The 22,660-nt window shown below is 38.0% G+C and overlaps 1 protein-coding gene across 6 annotated transcripts in view; it reads left to right on the top strand.

Annotated features, from left to right (window-relative positions):
* LOC134539703 (rho GTPase-activating protein 23) overlaps positions 1–22,660 on the top strand; it is a 492,628-nt gene that overhangs the window by 268,261 nt on the left and 201,707 nt on the right. Inside the window, exon 1 of one of the 6 annotated variants that reach the window (XM_063381921.1) lies at positions 19,419–19,578. The exons of the other annotated variants lie outside the window; for them this stretch is intronic. The gene's annotated coding sequence lies outside the window, so the exon portion shown is untranslated. Of the gene's footprint in view, positions 1–19,418; positions 19,579–22,660 lie in introns of those variants that run through there. 6 annotated transcript variants of the gene reach the window in all.

The following is a 22,660-nucleotide window of genomic DNA, read 5'->3' as shown; positions in this document are numbered from 1 at the left end:
GTTAGGCTCAGATCGGCCTGAACAGGCAGAAATGACGTGTAAGTACGGGGCTGCAGGCCTGCAGATCGTCGGGGCTGTTGGACTGTGGGAATTCCCACAGCGGGGATGGCCGAACTGTCCATCTAAGGCGTTCTGTCTTACATTCGTTCAAAGCAAACCATCGTGTTCTACTGTGATTACATGGCCAAAAGATTTTATAGCAGAGTGTGTGTGTGTATGTGTATATATATATATATATATATATATATATATATATATATATATATATATATATCCATTGTGGTTTATTGCTCCACTCATTCAAGTATCGTTTTTCATGATTCGAGGAGGGGCCATGCGTATTGAAATGCTGCAAGTAAGATTCTTCATCCATGTATAATAAGTGATTGTGCCATTATTTTGGGTACACTTGCGATTCATCAGCTGATGACATTTCTCCCCAGGAAATATTTCTACACGTGTACACTCGACCAGATCGCAAGGTGGACCGATGATGTCGTAGCCGTTTCATTACATGGTTCAAAAAATTTCGGTCTGCTAAACTCGTACGATTCGATAGTCGACGCAGCTGCTTCGGCAGCCAAATCTAGCGGCGGGTGCGAAAACCACACGTGATTCGCGTCAAGAAATGTAGCCGAAAACATACGATTTTCGTATGTTTATCACGCTCGTCGTTAATTTTTGAAGAATTCCACTTAAAATTTTGTGTCGCGTGTTTCGTATTATAAGTGTACTTGTAATGTGAGAACACGTGAATTTTTCTCGTTAACCGAGGTTAGATGGTACGCATCTCGGGCGAATACTGAAATGCTAGCGAATACTGGGGAAGGGGGGTGGGGAGACGCGTGCCCCTGAAATATTGGCTACGAGCAAGGTCTCAACCTTGGGCTACGAGGTCGGACTTGGGGCGCTTCTGGAGGAATTCTCTTTCGTCGCGTCGTTCGGTTTGGCGCCGGTTGTCTATCACTGATGTTTTGATGGGGGGGAGGGGAGGCGAGCCTGCGTCGTCCCGTCGAGGATAAACGATTGGACGTTAAAAAAATGTTTATTGCCCGCGGCGTGCGCGCGCTGTCACGTGGTGTCGCGACGGTCTCGCTCTGGGATAGCGACAGCGCGGCGTCTGTAGGGTCCGACCGAGCCCACACACACGTCGTCGCGTCGGATCCCGCCAAGTTGTGGTGAAGATGGACCTGAAACACCCTGTCCATCGGCAGCTTCCACATTCTTACTTACTCCCTGGGCTGGATTTGTTTCGTTCCCGTGATTTTTTTCATAAAATTTGTTACTATCCTCCAGACCTATGAGGCGTGTAATCGCGTTCTGTCTGCAAGACGTTAAATCCGGTTATAAATAATGTCTCGCGTATTCTTTCTGCTCCATGCTCAAGTCAACTGTCCTAAGTCATTTTGGGGAGTCTACATTCTGGAAATCATGGAGAAAAACAGGGACCTTAATAAATAAATGGTCATGATTATTCACTTTAGAACCTGGAAAATAAATGGATATTTCTCAGTGATACTTTTTGAAGGATGGAAAATGTCATGCCCGGTCTTCCATCACCCAGACTTTGAACACAGTTTTACCCCAGATGGTGTTTCAGTGTATAGTCACACACACACACACACACACACACGCACACACACACTGTAAAATAGCGTATGCAAAGTTCTATTTCAACTAGTGCAGCCATAAAGATGGTGGAAGCTGGCTTATCTTCATTTATTTCAGTAAATAATTAAAATAAAACACATATCAGAGAAAGTTGTAATTTTGGTCGTGGAAAGTCATGATAGGATTTATTTTTCTACAGAGTTGCGAGGACACCCGGAGCCATTTTTGGGCGCATATTTGCCGATGCTCATGCCATTCAACTGGTCTTATTCACTGGGTCAGCGTCATCCAAGATTTTTCCATAGAACTGAGAGTTGGTCTTAAAAGCAAAGCATATGAACACCTACTTCAACTTTACTACTAAATGAATTCGTGAAATCATATTTTGTCTATCCATAAATTAGTACTGTGTGGGGGTATTAACTATCTGTTACATCGGTATTGTGTAAGAGGGTGTTTTCCTTAATTATTTAGCTTGTATTATTTCTTTTATGTACCACTTATTATAATTGTATGTGTAATATAACCACGAGTGAATGTTTGCAAATGAATTATAAAGTATTACGTATTTAACGGTTTAAAAAAATGATGGATTATTTTTTAGTAAGAACTAAGAGCATGCAACATACGATCATTTCATTTTAAGGTTTATGTTTAAGTTGGACTTAAAGTTCTTAAAACCATTTACTGAACACTCATTGTGTTATGTTGAGACCTGTAAAATATGCGATTTCAAATCCCTAAAAGATAGACTCCATGTATCCTCTATGCACTCGTGTAAATTACATCTGCTGATTGGTTACCGACTCGTAACACCTGTTGACTGGAATGATCGTGATTCGCTAATTCTTCTGTTAAAAATTTTTCATTGGCCCAGAGTCCTTCAGATAAACTGTGGCCCAATCACTGAAGCAAAATAATGTCAAAAGTATTTGGACTCTATCCTATCGCGAAATGAATCAGCGAATTTTACAGGTCTCTAGTTATGAGTTAAATATTATGACCAAAATCTTGTTTTGTTTTTTGTTACTTGGTTAAATATGATTTTATAGGCAGGGGTAACAGTTTTATCTCCCCCCCCCCCCTATTTTCCTCTACGTGCTCTAAAATGTTTTGTGAGTGGTATAAAATTAGTGTTCTGATGCTCATGTCTCTATGTAAGCTCGGGCGTCACAAGGTCAGTTGCCATCCTGTTCGCGCGCGTCCGTGCGCCGGAGTTGTGACGCCGCTACAGGTTTGGAGCGGATGATAAATGAAACAAATGAGTGCTGCGTACACTTGCTGTCATGGCTGTCACGGCTGTCACGGGTCATTTCCGCAGCACCCGACAACCGGCGCCAGCCCTCTATAGTCTGTGCCACGTTAACCCGTCTCACGTTGAATAGTTCTCGAACGTAGTGCCAAGGCCGTGGTCAGTATCTCGTGAAGGAGGGGGTCCGGTTTAATTATCGTAACTTTTTTGACGTGACAACGTCTAATAAATCGATGAACGCCGGCTGCACGCATGAAAAAGTGTCCTGTTACGCACATTGTCCCGTCACGCTCATTGTACCTTGCGCCGCATCTATCTCTCTTCCACTCGATAGGAACAACCATCGATTTGACTTTTTCGAGGCACATTAAACTTGAAACACTCCCATTCGTTTCCTACTTTTCGTATCATCGTCCTATCCTTAACAGAATAACACAGATTGGAAGAAGTTAAATAGCAAACATGTATAAAAGTTATAGTTAAAATAATCTCTTCATTAAAGTAATCAACATATTTGAATTAATGAGTGCAAATAAAAGTAAATTTATCAATTTATCAAATAAATTTCATTCCTTCTTTGTATCCATACAAAATAGAGATAATTCAATAAAAATTATTCAATTTTATTCATAAAAGTATGCAATCATTTCAGCAATGTATTTTTATGACGTTGTCACGTTAAACTATCGTCCGTAAACCGACTTTACAGACAACCAATTTTTTTTATGAGTAAGTTCTCTTTATGGTTGAATTTTTAAAGAAAACTTATTGTCAGACTAAAATCGCGGGGAACAATGGACTTTTCAGAACTCAAAACGTCTACACATTAGAAATCCAAGCAGTGATTTGGCCTGAGAAAAGAAAACTGAACATTTACTGTTTCGGCTTTTGTTTAATTGTTTTAATACTTTGTTTTTAAGTTCATTATTTGAAGAATTCGTTCAAACAAGTCATAAATACATTTTTGTTTTATGTTATTAAATAAATTGAATACTCATTTCGAGCTTGCGTGTAAAGAAATGCTTACAAAAGCACGCGTGTACACCGGAATTAAATATAGACTACTTGGAAACAATCCCTGCCGCTATTGTGTTTGCGTGTGTGTGTCATGTCGGTCTGTAATGGGGGAGGATATTATTGTAGCCCACTAAGTATTTAAAAAAAAAATCCTTCCAAAATAATATCTCGGTAACCTTATGTAGCTAGGTTACTACAATTGTGGTATTCTGTATTAGCTTTTTTTTTAAATTTTGGAAGGGAGGGGAGAGACCCCATGGGCCAATGACCTCCCTCCTCCCCCCTCCCCCCTCCTCTCTCCTCTCTGATTATGTCCCTGGCAGCACCAGTGGTACTTCCGTTTGTGGAGTTTTTTGGTTTAATTTCCCCCAAGCTGTTATGTAAATTTTATCGTGTATTGTAATCCTGTGTGCTATGGTATCCCTTGTATATTTATTCGTGCCATGTACTGCAAGAAGAGACAGTGGAAAAAAAGCGTCTGGCATTGCAGCTGTGTGTATGTATAATTTTTTATTTACTTACTAATAATGCTATTATATTTCTTGGCTTATGTCAAATGTAATCTACTTCCGATCAATAAAAGAATATGTAAAAAAAAAAAAAACCAAACCAGTGGTACTTCCCTTGCTTACGAATACTGACTGTCGCGTGAAGTTGTTTACGAGCACCTTTCGACAGAACATCAGCGGCAGAAGGACACGTAGACGACTGGTACAGCTTTCAAGGACATGCTTTAGCAGCGTGTGTCCAGCATCTGGTTGGAGAGGGAGGGAGACGAAAATTTATACTTCGCCGCACATAGTTTCACAAGTTATCGGCAGGGGGGACGCAACTGAATAGGCGGAATATGGCCACTAGAAAAACATCAATAATTAAAGTTCTAAATATAAAGAAAACAATAATTTCTTTAACATGCTGGCTTAAATAAAAAAGAAAGTAATTTTACCAACATTCTTGGTTTGGTGTATTAATGAAGTGGCGCGTTAAGTATAATTGCAAAATCTTGTACTATGGTAATTTTTTTGTTGCCAATGTTGAATTATCTTGTTATCAATGAAATGAGCATGTCTGTCCTGTGCACATGTGCAGACGTGTGCGCGTGTGTATTTTTTGCAATTGAAACTGAGGTTATATTATTCATAACTGATACTTTGCTGTTATGCAGTTTTTTTTTAATTTTTTAAACAAAAGACAAAGCACTTTAGTGTCTTGGCTGTTCCGTATTGGAAAATAGATAATGTGAAACATGTCTGGTGAATATCCCTACCAACGAAAGAAAGAAAAAATTCAAGGCAGCCAACATGTTCTTTCGAAAATTTAACGAACATCCTTTTGGTTGTTAGGTTGCCGATAAATACCGCACAGTTCGTTGATTTCCAAAGATAATAAGCGCGTTAGCTGTAGCATTTTGAGTTACGAATCTTTGTCTTCCTTGCTTTGTGGTTGTCGGGAATCGCTCGCTTGAATGTGAGGCACTGAGAAAGTTGAACTACGAGACCTCTCGTGATTCTACCCGAAGAATAGCCCCTGCAAGTTCATACATACAGAATGTCCCAGAACTCAAAATCAAGCCGAAATCATGTGATAGGCCAGTTAACTACGCGTTTGAATAATAAAGCATTATTTGAAAAAAAAATCCGCATGTTTTGAGCCATGGAAAATTTTCCAAACGTTATAAAATATCCATCCTGCACCAAATTGTTAGATACTGTGTCTACATATTTTTATTACGCATTCATGAATAACCCTACTGTCGATAACGATTCAAAATAAAATCAAACATACCATTCTTTTTTTTTGTGGGGTGAGTGGGGGTTACCTTTTTCCACGACTTAATGCGGACTCAATTTTTAATCGGGTAACATTGTCTCGTCAGGCTGTAAAAAAAAGTATGCCAATTAACAAGGTGTTTGAAAATTTAGCTTACACACACACACAAGAGAAAAGAGTGAGAGAGATCTCCTTACCATCTACTATAGTTTTACACTTAGACTGCAGTACAGAGCATAGTACATATATTTTTACGTTATGAATAGTAAAAATTACCCGATTAAAAAATTGCGCCCATTGCATAGGTTTTTTTTTTTAATTTTGTTTTGAATTGTTAATCAGTAGTAATGTTTTTCGGGATTGCGTTACAAACATTGGTGTGGTCGTCTTAAATGTAGTATAATAATTTGGTGCAGGGTGCGAATTTTAAAACAGAAAAAAAAAATTCCGATAAAAACTAGAAAAGTTTTTAATTTCAACTTTTGGGTTCAGGAAGGTAATTTCATTGGGATATTGACGGTTGGCAGATTGACGTTAGAGCAAAAGGCGAACGCTTTTGGCGAGATATTTTGCTACCCAGGCTGTTAAAATTAAAAGTCTTATTTTTTTTCATACTATCGTTAATTGCGATATGTTTTAAACTTGACGGGCGAGGAAAAGGAAAGTGAAAGAGGTCGGCGTGGAGCCCCCAGGGAGGGCGCCCTTCGTGCCCGGGTCTGGAGTCACGCACTGTTCCTCGTCAACACGCGCTTGCCATTGGCGAAGCCTCGCCGAGTCGTGAGTCGTGAGTCTGTGTGTCTGTGTCCTGCCCGTACGACCGCGTCACGAGATCTTCCGTGTGTGAGACTCTGCGCTCCCCGGGGCGGCCGAGAAGATAACAACTGGGAAGTAATAATAATAATAATAATAATAATAATAATAATAATAATTTATTTCCCCATTTTTTTACACTTTATTAACAATATTCACTTAATTAACAAGGAAATTTAGCACTCACGAAAGCAAGCTTGTATGTGAGTCCATCTAACTTCAAATTACATGCGGTATTTTGACGGTTGTAAACATTTGTAAATGTATAATAACTGAGAAATAAATATATAAAATATAACCTAAGAAACTTTACATTAGTTGTATAAAGATGAAAGTTAAAAAGAGCAATTTATTAAAATTAAATATTTTGCATAAACAATAAAACGTATAAATTATAACATTGTTACATGAATAAATGAAATTATAATTAAATAAAAATTAGTATTGAAGTAAAGTACAGGTACAAAGTTATAACAATATATAAAACTTACTTAAATACTAAAGCCATCTCTTCAGTAGCTTGGCTTCTGGGTTGTAGCCGTGTCCTTGGCGAATAATTAACCGACGTTTCGGTCGACATTGCAGTCGCCATCATCAGGGAGCAGTTACCTACTGAGGTTCTCGCCGCCGATCCATCAACTGCCATCCCGGGGCATTTAGTGTGTGCGAGACGAGAAACCGAAGTTTCTATAACTCACTTGGTGCATTGTAAAGCAGGCGCACCCCACACTTTTGTTAGAATCACTTGGATAAACGGGCGGGGCGCGTGTCTTGTGGGATAGGTTTGGCACACAGGCCTGTGTGTTGCGCTGGTAGGAAGTGCAATGCTAGAGAAGTCACGTGTACCTGTCGTCGGCGGGGGAGAGAAGCTCCCCACCAGTTAGTTCGGCCAACTGGCGTGATGCAGTGTCATGTTGATGGGCATTAGAGGCACGTAAGTGTGCTGAAATAATGTCAAGTGTCTTACAAGTTATCCTGCTTTTATATACTCTCACCTGAGGGGGAGGTGCTTCCTGATTGGCTGCAGCTGTGGGCCAATCAGAACCTTCCTTTCTTCTGGTTGGCTGGGCTGTTTTGCCAATCAGGGGCGATCTGTCTGATGTTGGATGTGGAACTATTTAAGAGATCATTGTTAAGAGAACAACAGGACGTGAATCATGTTGAGATCGATATCCAAACAGTTAAAATTATTTTTTTTAAAAAGAAAAATTCTAGATTCGTTTTTTTTTTTTCAAAAATTATCTCCCACCTTGAAAAAAAAAAAGAATATATCCGCCACTGTTTGTCGTGTCTTGATAGGTAGTTGCACTCGGAGTACATTATCTGGAAAGATGCGGTTTTGTGTAACCCGTCTTAATCGTTTGAAAATTTCTTTGTATTATTTGGAACTAACGTGTTTTCAACAGTCAGCTTGTTAAGATGCCACAACGAGCCATAGCAGAGACCAGGTCCAGTAGGACAGTAATCCGACATGGCCTACAAGTAGAGAAGATCCACCCCACCCTGAAGTAGTTTTTAGAAAATACGGACAACCGAAATCAAAATGGGCGGGTCGGAACTTGATAGTGAGACTATTATCCTGGAATATTTTTGGTTAACTAAAATATTCATAGTGATAAGTAATCCCAAGTTTTAAAATAGTAAGAAAACTGGCATTACAATGTATGTATAATGTATATAATATATATATATAGTGTGTGTGTGTAAATAAAATTTTGCGATTGGCTTACTAGCGCAGCGCGTTATTGTTAACTTAAAGTGACATGGTTAAATCTCGTTACTGAAAATATTATTTTAAAATAACATTAAAATACGAATATTATATTATTACATATAATAAAATGTGCATCAACTCAGCAAGTTTAAAGTTTGTTTGCAGGAAGTATTTATAGAATAATATTAGTTGTTTAAGCAAAAACAAATAAGTATATAAGCATATGCGTAGTGTTATAATAATTGTTTTAAAATGTTCCATGCTAATATTTTAGTAATATCATATAAGTATAACTTTTACGTTTGTGGGATATAGGAGAAATTATTTAGTGAGTTTCAACAAGATGGGTACTATTTCAATAGAATTCCTTGTCAAAATCAGGACCTAAGCCGGGGTTTTATCGGAGCCATTTCTAGTAGTTTAATATTTCTTGCTGTTTCGTGCTGCTCTGCTATCTGCGTTTGATAGTGGCAAGCAACGTTTACGATTCAGGCAACAATATCAAGCGTCGGGTGTGGGAGTGATTCGCGACTAGAAATTTTGATATGTACTTGAAAAGCGAATTTTTTGACGTGACAACGTCTAATAAATCGATGAACACCGGCTGCACGCACGAAAAAGTGTCCCGTAACGCTCATTGTCCCGTTTCGCTGTGTCCCGTTTCGCTCATTGCACGCTTGTGCCGCATCTATCTCTCTTCCACTCGACTGGAACAACCATCGATTTGACTTTTTCGAGGCACATTAAACATGAAACACTCCCATTCGTTTCCTACTTGTCCTATCATCGTCCTATCCTTAACAGAATAACACAGATTGGAAGAAGTTAAATAGCAAACATGTATAAAAGTTATAGTTAAAATAATCTCTTCGTTTAAGTAATAAACATATTTGAATTAATGAGTGCAAATAAAAGTAAATTTATCAATTAAATTTTAGATTTCATTTCACGCCTTCTTTGTATCCCTACAAAATAGTGATAATTCAATAAAAATTATTCAATTTTATTCATAAACGTATGTAATCATTGCATCAATATTTTGTTATGACGTCACGTTAAACTATCGTCCGTAAACCGACTTTACAGACAACCAATTTTTTATTTCTTAGTTTATTTATCACGTTCGCCATTAATTTAAAGGATTCTACGTTAAATATCGTGTCCGAGTTTCGTATCTGAAGTTTATTTGCAACATGAATCACACGAGAACACAATATTTGCTCGTTTCGGAGGTTAGTTGTTTACACATATCAGGCGAGGACTGAAAGACTGAACGTCCACACAGTTGAGCTAAGTAATACTTTTTTTTTAAATTCCTTCATTTGAGTGGATTTTGATTACGAATATAATATAAATATAGACGAATATCCGAAGTCAACAAAGTTGTACTAACATAGATGTACTAGATATTTTGGCCCCGAGTTGGATTGTCCTTGCAATGTTGTTTGTTGTGCGTCACCATGACTCATTTACAAAAAACAAAGATGATATATTTATTCTTTGTTCTTGTTGCAGGTACGTACACTTGCTGGGCCCAGAAGGTGCAGAAACAGGTCTTGGCTTAGATTCACACAGCCAATTGAGGAATGGTGTTTGATGCTGACTCTCTTTTGGCGTAGTTGCTCATGTGTGACCAGACATGATGGGTGAGTTCTAACCAGTTTTTAGACCATACCTGCCAGGGCTTAAATGTAAGCATTTCTTCGTGAGATTTGTAGCAATGGGCTATAGTGTATTATGTGAGTGATTGATCATTACATCGATTAATCGGAGTGAAATCGTTGGAAGCACCCGGAATTTATAATCTTTTTACATCAGTTACGTGTGTCTTTATACACATGCAGGATATTTGGATTTAATTCTGCAAAATCTTTCATTCTAGATCAGTTCTCACGTTCATAATTGTGATTATAATTTATAGAATAGGTATTCGGGGAGTGGAATTCTGGAATATTATTATTTATTTCAGTAATTGATGCAGTGGTTGCAGAGAAATAATCGACGCATGGATTTTTGATAGTCGAGAAAACCTGCGTCTGGAGTAGGGGCAAAAACGTTGTAGTAGTGGTTTATTTTGAGCAGCATGTTCAGGTGTGGCAATGGAAACTATTAACAGTTAAGAGGTAAACACTAATGAATATCAATTACTTCTCTGTTTAAATGGTTATAAATAATTTGGTGATGGAATTATGCTGCTACTGGCTCAATTTCATACATACGGTTTAATTTCCTTGACATATGATTTATTACTATTAAAACTAAGACGTTTCACTGCCTTTAGGTTCGAGTTTCTAAAAATTGCAAATTCACACTAAGAAATTAATTATTTTAAGTTATTCATGCTCAGCTTCTTACACTCTGCTTTACTTGCTGTAGAGTAATTTTTTATGATAAAAATCTTAGATAATACCTCAAAGTTCGAATTACAAAAAAAAAAAAAAAATGCAATTCGTAAATGTATATAATTCTTAATTCTTAATTCTTAATTTCTTATCCTTAGATTTTGTAGATTCGGAAGTACCGATTTCCCCCCCCCCCCTTTAAAACCAATCATAACCCATTGACACCCCTTGGTCTGAATTTCGCTAACTGGGATACAATAATGTGTAGTTTATTGTTTTTATTATTCTTACCAAATAATTTACGTTATAATTAATCTGTTTTGGTTATACGATTTCTCAAAATAAATAAAAACTTACCCTCTTTCAACCCCCTTAAAAACGAATTAAGATAAATGGAAAAAATAAAATAACTAACTCTACATGAAATAGTTCTTTTTTCGTTTCTTACATTTAGTTCTAACTTTTCGTTTCAAACCCATACTTATCCTTTTACACCCCTTAGGTTTTTAATTTCGCAAAGTAGTAAATTGTGGTTGGTAGTTTTCATATGTTTATTATTGATACCTTATTTATTTTCTTATGCTTGATAGCTTCGGAGATATAATTAATCATCTTAAACCTATATTTACCTCTTTTTCAACCCCTTAGGGGTAGGATTTCTTAATTATATACAGCCTAGAGTTTAATTTAGCCATTAACCTTATTAATAAAAAAAGTTTCATCATGTTTTCAGAGTATATATTTTTTAGGCATAAAACAACCGAAACAGATTCTTGATAAGCACTACGCACAATTCAGAGAATTGTACTTAGAGTCGATACCGCGCTAGAAGAACAAGCGACCGTCACGCTTATAATCCCGCCTCACTAACACAGATACAACCTGACGATGCGGGCCTCTTAAGGAGGAATGTCTCGTCATAGATAATTATTTTATATTTATGTTACACATGGCTAAACTTACTGACTTCTCGAGTGGCTGAACTTTCACAAAAGGAAAAAAAAAAATTATATCGCAAACCTTTTGCTTAATTAGCTAGCAGAGTTGCATTTTTAACGTTTTTTGCAGTATGGATAAGGAGAAATATATATATAATATAAAATTGGAAAATTTAGATTTAAAGTCAATTTCCTTGTGATATGGATTATTTTTTTTACATTTTTTTTGTAATTTTACCTCATCTTTTAAAATCCTTAGAATTTTTATGTTTTAAATAGGCTGTACAAATTTAAATAGATTTTTTCTGAAAGGATTACAACCATATCGCGCAGTAGCCACCAGCATTGCCCTTAACCCCCAAAATTTTCACTTATTTTACCATTTGATTCCCCTTATCCATACTGCACAAAAAAAAAAAATACAAATTCTACTTAGCCAGTCGCTGTTAACTCAATGTGCTCGTCTGTGTTGTTGTGTTATTTTCCACGATTAAGTTCCTTTAACGGAATTCTTATGCTGTCCGATATATTTAGTGGTTGAACATTATTTTTGTCCGTGCTGTCGTCGTTGTGTTTTCTCGTAATACTTGTTTAGTTTCATCATTGGGTCCCGTTCGTCCGACATCAGCGGATTCATATTTTTATTTTCGGAATTTTTTCAATGACAATCAGTGCGAAACTGCAATGGCGAATGCAAAATAAAAAAAAACTGCAATTAATCGTGTTAGATGAGAATGTAAAGTAACGACCTGGGCCTGGAGACACTGCTTGCAGCGGGCTCGCGAAGTGCCGGCGCGGGACAGCGGACAGGACAGGACAGGACAGGACAGGGCGGAGCTTCTGCCAGTTCTCGGCCCTCGAGACAGTCGGCGGAGGGCGTTGTCGCCTCCCCTGGTCCGTCGTCTCGCGCCAGCACTCCCGGCCCGAAAGGCGTCTAGAAAGCGGAATTCCTGCAGTCGACTTCACACCCGCGCCGTTCCGGGTTACCGCGTTTTTCCGCGCCCTTCATTTATCCCGCGATGTCCCCACTGTACCAGCATCGCCTTCTTGTGCTTCCATATGCACGCCCAGATGCTGTCTGCTGTTGTTCGTTAAAGATATGAGATTCCCGGCTTCCGCGAAACATTCTCTCGTAACGTTTTCGCCCTGCATTGCAGAAGGCGTCTCCAGTGCTGATGAAGATGCCAGCTGAAATACAGGGCGAAACCTCGGTACAGTTCTGCCACCTCGACGCGACTCAATCCCGCGAATGCCAATCTACTGTAATTAATTTCTTTGGACTTAATTTGCGTTGTTTTTACGAGTTTCCTCTGAAGAAAAAAACACGGATTTTTAGTACTGTAGTACTATTTTCGAAATATTTGTTTATAATAAAAGATTTCGAATGGAAAAAAAATAATGATTTAAGTATGAGGAGTCAGTCGGAACTCAAGAATTACGCGTATGGTTTAGCTAGGTATATCTTCCCAGGCTTGAAATAGGGTGTACTGTGAAACAACGTCATCCTATTGAATTGTTCCAGTAGTAGTATTGTTTCGGCAGATTGTAGTCCGTGACGTAATTATATATATATATATATATATATATATATATATATATCTGTCGACGAGGCATAATACAACGATAATTACACAGATATTTACTTTTACAAATCGGCTTATCTCTCTTGTCTCCTAGATCTTATCCCTGGTTTTTATATATGCTCATTATTATTACTATTATGTACCATGATACCATATAGTTCTTAATAATGTTGGTAATCTGCTAGGGCTATTGGTGCTACGAGGTGTTGTTTTTAAATTATATATTATCTTTTTATATTATAGATTCTGTAAATATAAGCTTAACGATGGTTATAAACCCACCAGGATTACAAACGCTGTTAAGATGGTATTAAAATTTTATCAAATCATACACCACACTTGTTGTGATAAAGGTTTTGTATGTCCAACTACATCTCGCGTATGTCCAGCGATAACGGCGCTGGACAGAGATCCCAGCGTATGCCACGAGCGGTCCGCTGGAGTCGTGGACAAACCGACCCAGGGCTGCTCCTCTAGAAAAACCCTCCCCCCCCCCCCCCGGTCAACGTTTCACCCCACTCCGTGTCTTGTGACGTAACATGACGTCACACTACCTGGCGTCGGACTGGCGGGAACTATGGCTGGGCGGCTTCGCCGCTCGGGAAATGCAGTACGTCCGTGGAAGAAATGTCCCAGTTATAAAATTTAATAGCATCAACTGCAAGCGTAGTTATCGAGTGTTGGTTCAAGGTCACAAAGAATAACTCAAACCTGTTTTAGATAAAGCGCATGCGCGAATACTGCTTTGTGGTTTTCTCGCCTGCGGCGCTACCTATGTTCAAAGAGTGGCTCTTTCCCAAACGAGTAGAGGGTGCACCTGTAAAGTTTATTTGGCAACAGGATGGAGCCTCTCCCTACTGGAATAACTTTGCACGAGATTGGTTGAACGTCGAAGTCCCTGGCCGTTGGATTGGTCGTAACGGTCGAGACAAGAGCTCTCTTTCGCTGGCCTCCACATTCACTTGACATAACACCATGCGATTTTTTTTTCCTTTAATGTCAGCCTGCTGACGGGGCTTCGCGCCCGAGAACCACTCACAAAATTTGAAACCAGGCGAACGATAAAATAACATGCTAAATCTACACTTCGCGCCTTTTGCTCTTATTAGACGCAAAACTCTCAAGAAATCCTACGTATTTTAAAGACTTTCGACAAAAATTAAGTCAAAATAAATGTATCTAGTATTAATTACGATTATGTAACGAAATAGAAACTAATACTCGTTTTTAACCTGGGAAATTTCGGATTCGTGTTCAGGTTATTTCTTCTTTTAGTATTCAGTTTATTTCTCCTTACTCGTAGGCCACCAACATTTCAGAAATTGGACAGCTAACTGTACAAAGTAAATACGATATTAAGTCTATTTAATGGAAATTAAGTGACTTTAATTTACTGGTAGTTGAACAATGAATCATGCAAAAAAAGTATTTATGTAGATTACGTTTGAGACGCTTGTCGTTATGGATTATTCCATTATTATCCTTTTTTTTTGTTATAATAAAATTAGTATAGATTTTTCACCTTTGGAATATTACAATTTATTTTGTTATATTTTTTTACAAATTTTAGATTATAGGTTTTTTACTGCGCATTATATGTTTAAAGTGAAAATTATAGGTATACTAGCTGCAGTACCCGGCTTTGCCCGGGCTGAACACCGGGTGAAATATTGTCCGCTAGTTACAGCAAAATGGATAGCGATATGTCCAGTGTGTTGGACATTAAGAAATGACACATAATTACTGTTTGTGTATCTGTGACCTATGATTTTCTGTTTACCCAGGCCGATCGGTTGAAAGGTTTAGAAGTTGATGTGCTACAGCGCCATATAGCGGCGAGTTACAAAAAAAATGGATGATAAAAACACTTCGATGTGCCAACTTTCATGGCGATGGGTCAAACGGTGTAAGAGTTTATCGACGTCATACATACAAAAATCCAATTATATATATTCTTATATTTCGAAATTTTGTGGCTTTCACTTTTGCGAAAAGTGGATGTTCAGGACCTCGAATGGTTTGGAACACTCCATCTCGAAAGAAATGATATTTGAAATTCCTGAAATTGTCGAAATTTTGGGGCTTTGTCCCCAGAGGGGGAGGGGTGATTTTGAGGACCCTGAATGGCTGGGAAACAATAAAAATCGAAAGAATGATATTTGAAATTTTTTAAATTTTGGGGTTTTGACCCCTGAGGGGGGGGGGGGGGTGATGTTGAGGACCCCGAATGGCTCGTAAACACTCCAAATCGAAAAAGAATAGGTTTTTGGAAATTTTGGGAATTTTTTTAATTATTGGGTTTTGACTCCTTGTGGGGGGAGGGTAGTTTGAGGACCCCGAATGGCTCGGAAACACTCCAAATAGTAAAAAAAGTATTCTTAAATTTAAGAAATTTTTCGAAATTTTGGGGTTTTGCATTCCCCCAATCCCCTTACCACAAATATGTTGGAGAACACGTCTTTGGGTAAACGTTCCGCCATCTCCCGGACACTTTAGTTAGTAATGACTTAATTTTAATACAATTTCCTCCAATTTTTCGAAATTTTGTGGCTTTCACTTTTGAGAAAAGGGAGGGGGGGGTGGAGGTTCAGGACCTCGAATGGTTCGGAACACTCCATCTCGAAAGAAATGATATTTGAAAATCGTGAAATTTTCGAGATTTTGGGGCTTTGCCCCCAGAGGGGGAGGGGTTATTTTGAGGACCCTGAATGACAGGGAAACACTAAAAATCGAAACAGAATTAATTTTTGTAATTTTCTAAATTTTGGGGCTTTGACCCCTGAGAAGGGGGGGGGGGGGGGTGATGTTGAAGACCCCGAATGGCTCGTAAACACTCCAAACCGAAAGAGAATAGGTTTTCGAAAGTTTGGGAAATTTTTTTATCATTGGGTCTTTGACTCCTTGTGGGGGGAGGGTAGTTTGAGGATCCCGAATGGCTCGGAAACACTCCAAATAGTAAATAAGTATACTTAAATTTAAGAATTTTTTGAAATTTGTCGTAATTTTGGAGTTTTGCACTCCCCCCCCCCCCATCTCCCACAAAATTGGGTGCGAAGTCGACTTTGGGTAAAAGTTCCACCATGCCCCGGACACTTTAGTTCGTAATGACTTAGTTTTAATACAATTTTCTCCAATTTTTCGAAATTTTGTGGCTTTCACTTTTGAGAAAAGGGAGGGGGGGGGGGTGGAGGTTCAGGACCTCGAATGTTTCGGAACACTCCATCTTGAAAGAATAGATATTTTAAATTCCTAAAATTATCAAAATTTTGAGGCTTTTTCCCAGAGGGGGGCGGGGCTTCTAGGACCCTGAATGGCTCGAAAACGCTTAAAATCGAAAGAGAAATTTTTTTAAAAATTTTAAACTTTCCAAATTTTGGGGTTTTAAGCACCTGGGGGGGGGGGGAAGGGGGTGATGTTGAGGACCCCGAATGGCTCGGAAACACTCCAAATCGAAAGAGATATAAAGGAAAACTTATTACCTACCTATGAATAATTTTCTAAATAAATTAATAAATAACTCTATGTTTAAGAATTTACGTACATACATAATATTAAACTTCAAACTATACACACCAAAAAAAACTAAGGATGTTTGTGGAACTATTTTTTATTTGTCATAATGTTTAAAACATTTGTAGGATTGGTTGATATGTAAAACTGTGGTGGCCATATTCCGCTTATCCAAAGCAGTATAGAAATTAATAGAGATATCACTCCCTGAACACACCACAAATCTTTGAATTAAGTAAAAAAAAACATAGTCCAAAATGAAACACAAAGTATAAATAACAACTAACTTGTCAAAAAAATTAATTCAACTGGAATGACAATGTTAACATCCACCTGAAATTTATTAAAAGTAGGTAGGTAAGAATATATATATATATACAAGAAAATAAATGAAATTAAAACATACATAAATAAAATTATCTCACACTCAACCAAACATAATGTTTAATATGAAATAAAGGAAGATGGCAATTACACGTAACTATTATAATAATTATAATTTGAATTTTACTATTTCAGGTAGGTCGATTTTTTTTATTAATTATTAATAAAAAAATCGACCTACCTGAAATAGTAAAATTCAAATTTTTCAACATTATACTACATAATTGATAAATATTTCTGGTCTTCGGTCTCAGTAGCCCTAAGACTCTTGACGCTCAGCAGATAAATTATAAACACTAAACCAAACTCCTTGCAAATAAGTTATAAGTAGGTACTGTAAAAAAATAATTTAAATTGTAATATACAAAAACGGTATTGAAAACTGAAACAAATATGGCAACACTACAAACTGTCAAGATATTTTTTTTTCTTACTCTCTACTTCCTTACAATAGCAAAACGTAACGTAATGGCTTGAAAGCTATTGCTCGGCAGACGTAGAGGAATGACACTAACAGTTTGTATATCTATGACACACGTTAAATAAAATTTTGATATATTTTTTCAACCCGTTTAAAATTTATTTTTTTTTTAGACAAAAGATAGCCTATGTCCATCCCCAGGATATAATCTATCTCCTTGCCAAATTTCATTACGATCCGTTCCGTTGTTCAGCCGGGAAAAGGTAACAAACAGACAGACAGAGTTACTTTCGCATTTATAATATTAGTAAGGATGTTAATGATTGCATTACATTTTCGTTTACAATGTTGATCGTGTCGTGGTCGATCAGTACAAAATAAGTTTTTTCTGTATTTACACAAACGAGTAGAAGCTACAATTTAATTTTCATTGTATCAGTTTCGAAAACGTTTTCATTTTTTGCTATGATTCGTAATCAGTGAAAACTAGTAAAAAAATTGTTGCGTTGCCACAATCCTCGTTATGAGTGAAAATTCACACTCCAATAGTCCACTTCAGCGAAAACTACAAAAATTCACTAAAAACATTCTAAAGAGAAAACTCTCTGAGATTTCCAGTGTAATGAATAATTCAGCGCTGTAGCGTTGCTTTACTGATGGTTTACCGAGAGTGAAGAGTGGGGGTGCTCAAAAAGTCCCGCCCCCCTCTACGCCATCGAGTGCCCCACTCCTGAGAGTGTTACTTTTTGTTACCAGCTGTAAAAAAGGTGAGTAGATATTATCCTAAATTATTTTGCTTTTAATAGATCATATTTGATTCACGATATTAAATAAATAGTAATACATAATGTAACCATATTTAATTGTTTATAAAAGTTTTTTACTTATTTTATTTTTTTATGAACGTAAAAGCAAATTTTTTATGTCAATCACAGCGTGTATTAAAACATGAAATCATGTGGTATACAATTTTAGATAAACTGTTCGTATAGGCTATAGCCATCGTCTCCCAAAAGATTTTTATTTTTGTATGTCGTTTATTAAAAAAAAAGTAAAATTTAGGTTTTAGCAAAACCCTGAAAAACTCAGGTTTCTATGGTTTTTTGCAAAACCTAATTTTTACTTATTAAATTAAAGATGTTCTAAAAACAAATTTTTAAGTCGAAGGCTACATGCAACACGCTGCGATTGCCATAAAAAATTAATTGTTTTTTTTTTTTCATTAAAAAAACTTTAAATATAGTTTTGTTTAGCAGAAAAAAAAGCCTTTTGTAAACAATGAAATATGGTTGTATTATGAATTTATTCAAAATAATCAGGATAATACGATATATCTGCAGCAAAATAATTTCGGGATACTACCTCATTAAATCGCATGCGGTTGACGTGCTGTCGCGCACTGCAATGGGAATTGTCTGACGCGGGTTTCAGTTGAAAGGGTGAAGGGAAGCCTAAGACGCACATAAAGTTCTGCCATTCCCGATCACACCCGAACAATTCACCTTCGGCCAGCCTCGGGTTTGTTTATATGTATATTTATATTTCTCTGTTTATTTTAATGTAGCTATACTAACCGTCCATAGTGTTTTAAAGTGTTTTAATGTAGCTTACCTAACCGACCACTTTTAATATTTTAATTTAATTTTTCCTGCGCAAAAATAAAACAAATCCCGAGGTTGGCCGAAGGTGAATTGTTCGGGTGTGATCGGGAATGGCAGAACTTGATGTGCATCTCGGGTCTCCCAAAGGTGAAAGGTGTGTGGTGTGTTGGGGTGGGAGGAGGGGTTGGGGGGAATGCCTGCTCCGGGGTCGACGCCACGTGCGGAACGGTGCCGGAGGGGTTGTAAAGGGCGAGAGGGGTGGATTCGGACGCCCCGGGCCACAGGGCGCCGGGGAAACTGGGTCACGACGCGCCCCGGACGCCGGCGATACGGGGATTGATCCGACGTCCTCCCTCCCCCTCCACTCGACGCCGGCCGGCCCGGGAGGGAGGGGGAGGGTCGGAGGGGAAGGGCGTCTCCTCAGTAGGGAGGGGGGGAGTGGCGCATGCGGCGTCTCGCCTCGACCCGCTCGCCAGTCGACCGACCGAGCTGGCGGAGTGCGGGCGTTGCCGTCGAAAGTGTCCTCTGTGGCGTCTTAGACAACAGACTGCGCCGTCTTAGGAGGATTGCCTGAGACCTGGTGCTTCTTCTTCGCTGTCCCGGCAGGAAAACCGCGTACCCAGAGGTTAGTGCAACCTTATTGGTGGATGGATACACAATATGTGGAGACCGGAAAAATTCGCGAATTCATTTCGCGATAGGCTGAAAATACAAATCGTTATACCTCAGTGCTGCCTCTGCTATTGGCTCACAACTCACCCTGGACGACTCTGGGCCAATGAGAAACACCCGACCAAAGCTTTATCGAATCACAGGCTGCTACGCTGGAACGTCTCACAAGACAGCAGCCAATGGGTGGGTGGCATTTGACCGAGTGTACGTAGAACTATGGAGTTCATCCTACAGGTCATTGAACCCGCGAATTTTTCCGGTCCCTAACAATATGAAATATATAAAAAAAATACATGCGAGTAGCAAGGATTTACGCCTCAAGATGCTTGAGCTATACGTTCAAATCATCTGAAAACCTTCTTCCTACCCTTCCTTTCTAAACACGTGTGCCTACTCTTGACGCATATCCAGCGTGGCAGGAGAACCACTTAACCCAATGCCTCTCATGACACACATAAAACTACGCTAACGTCGTGTCTGTTAAAGTGTTGAGGTCCGTCAAAAGTCCTGCAGTCCCACACAACGTCATGAAATGAGCGCGAGGCCGATACAGATTCCTTGCGCTTAGAGGTGATGCCGCATTACGCTAACCAGTGAGCCATCGCACTTAATCACACATTCTGGCTGAGCGTGTCTTCAGAGATCAAGCCGAGCTTTCGTACCATTGGGCAATGGTAGCGTGGCGACTGTTAGAACCTTCTTATCTGGAGTTCAAGGTTTTTAGATTTTTTTTTGCAAATAATATATATATATATATTTTTTTTTCCCCAGAGCTATTACGTGAGAAATGTAGGACCAGCATTAGTATTTGTTGCTCTTGTTCAAAGCCACCGTATACAACGGTAATAAATTTAACTTATCAGTGTCTCTGACGCTATTGACAACTTGACAACAATAACAAACCAACCCATTCCTGACTTTTTACAGATAACATGCATATATTGCAATAAAATTTGTTACCAACTATGAAATTTAATACTTAAGTAGTGAGAGAACAATGCGAATTTCGCTTAAAAAATAATAAAAAATAAACACTACTGGAAGATGTCATTCTAAGATTGAAGGGGATTGATGCACGGGTAAAAAAAAATAGTCATACGTCAGAGTACCTTAAGGGTCACGGCGTTCGTTGGACTCTTTAACTACTGAGAATCTTTCTTCCGAGCCAAGAATGTAACGTATTATACTGCATTACAGCTAGTATTAAGACTATTTTTCAATGATTACCAACAGTTTTTTTCCCCGCCGGGAAAGCATTGAAGTTTCCAATGGCTCTCTCAATTCGTGGACGGTTGGACCAGGTATGAGAGAGACTATATTTGAATCGAACTTGATGCAGTTGGTGACAAAAGTGACTATCAGAAGTTGATTAGTAATTGTTCAAATTAGCAGTGCTACATTATTTTCATGTTAAGGAAAGCCTTTTTTTAAACAGGTAATTCAGTGAACGTTCACATTGTGTCAGCTGAATGATCTAATGGAATTTGAATATTGAACACGGTTACTGATGTGTGATATTATTATCTTTGTTTAAAATCTAGATGGTAGGCTTTCGTGACCAGATTTTAACTACTTTTTTGCTTCTGGGTTAAGACCACGTTCTTGGATGTTACGGCGTGTCAGACGTTTCTACGTGCTTTGTTACATTCTTTAAATTATTCATCCAATGTGTAATTTGATATAATACAATTTCTTTGAAATACGCCGTTGTAGTGCTGTACTGTTTGTCAAGAAAAAAAAATCAAGAATGCAAATTAAGAAATAAAAATGAAAACACAAACCCACAGAGATCAAGCCTAAATCAGCTGATGTCAAACAGATAAACCCAGTGGTGAACCTAAACATGTATTATGGACAGCACAACGATGACAGCACAGACGAACACATTAAAACATAAATATCTGACAGCACAATAATTCCGTCGAAGGAATGTTGTCATTAAAAAAAAATAACAGCACAGACGAACACAATGGCCTTGCAATGATGCGACAGTTTCGACAATTAACAGTAAATGCAGGCAGACAACAAAACCTTAACAACGCAGCAAATATAAGAACACATGTTCCTGCGTAGTCCAGGTTTAGTCTGTCTAAATTTAATATTATCGTTGAAATTATCTCGTCTTTGTTGGCACACTACGTTCTTCTGTGCTGTTATTTTTATTTCATGGCTGTATTAAATTCATTCCACGGAATTCTCTGTGCTGTCTGGGCTTGTTCTCTGTAGGTTTATGTTTTCAACTTTATTTCTCGATTTGCGTTCCTGAATTGTTTTCCCTGACAAACGGTGCATAACTGCAATGGCGTATGTCCAAGAAATTGTATAAAATCATGCTGTAGTACAGCCATCGCCAAGGTTGGTTTACGTTCATTCACCTTTGAAGATGGCTGTAACAAGGAATGCTGATACGTCGGACGCACATTTGTCCACGGACGGCCTCAGCCGAGAAGCCAGTGTTGCGCTGCCAGAGTTCCAAATGTTCGCTGGAGTACCTGCCGCAAAAAGTGTCATTGGCTGTATCCTTAGCACACACTTCCCTACATCCGTTAGCTAATGCAGCCGCAATGTAAATTTCTCATTTCTAATTGGAGGGTAGTATCTGAATTCTTTTACTATTAGCACCACCTGTTGACAATTTACGTTGACGTACTCATTTTGATTCGTAATATCTACGAATATTCAGCAAAATGTAAATAACAACGACCAATTCAAATATTTAATGTTATAAATGTTAGTTATCAAAATAAAAATAATGTTACGAATCAAAAATTATAAAAAAATAATATTAATGATCATTAAATAGCCCTATAAGATTAAATTCGCTTGTCGATAATGTTTATTAACGTTTTTATTTATATTTTTTTTAGGTATCACTTACGCTTATAACGTTTTAAACAAATTTTATGCAGAATATCTAAAGATATATATATATATATATATATATATATATAAAATAACACGATTCTGAAACTAATGGATCTAGATACGTATCAGTGGATGCGAGTGTCTCATCCCTATACATCTAGAGTTTAATG

The sequence above is a fragment of the Bacillus rossius genome, chromosome 15 (assembly GCF_032445375.1).
Source record: "Bacillus rossius redtenbacheri isolate Brsri chromosome 15, Brsri_v3, whole genome shotgun sequence".
In the NCBI taxonomy this organism is placed as follows: Eukaryota; Metazoa; Arthropoda; class Insecta; order Phasmatodea; family Bacillidae; genus Bacillus; species Bacillus rossius.
This window is presented reverse-complemented; position numbering and strand designations above follow the sequence as displayed.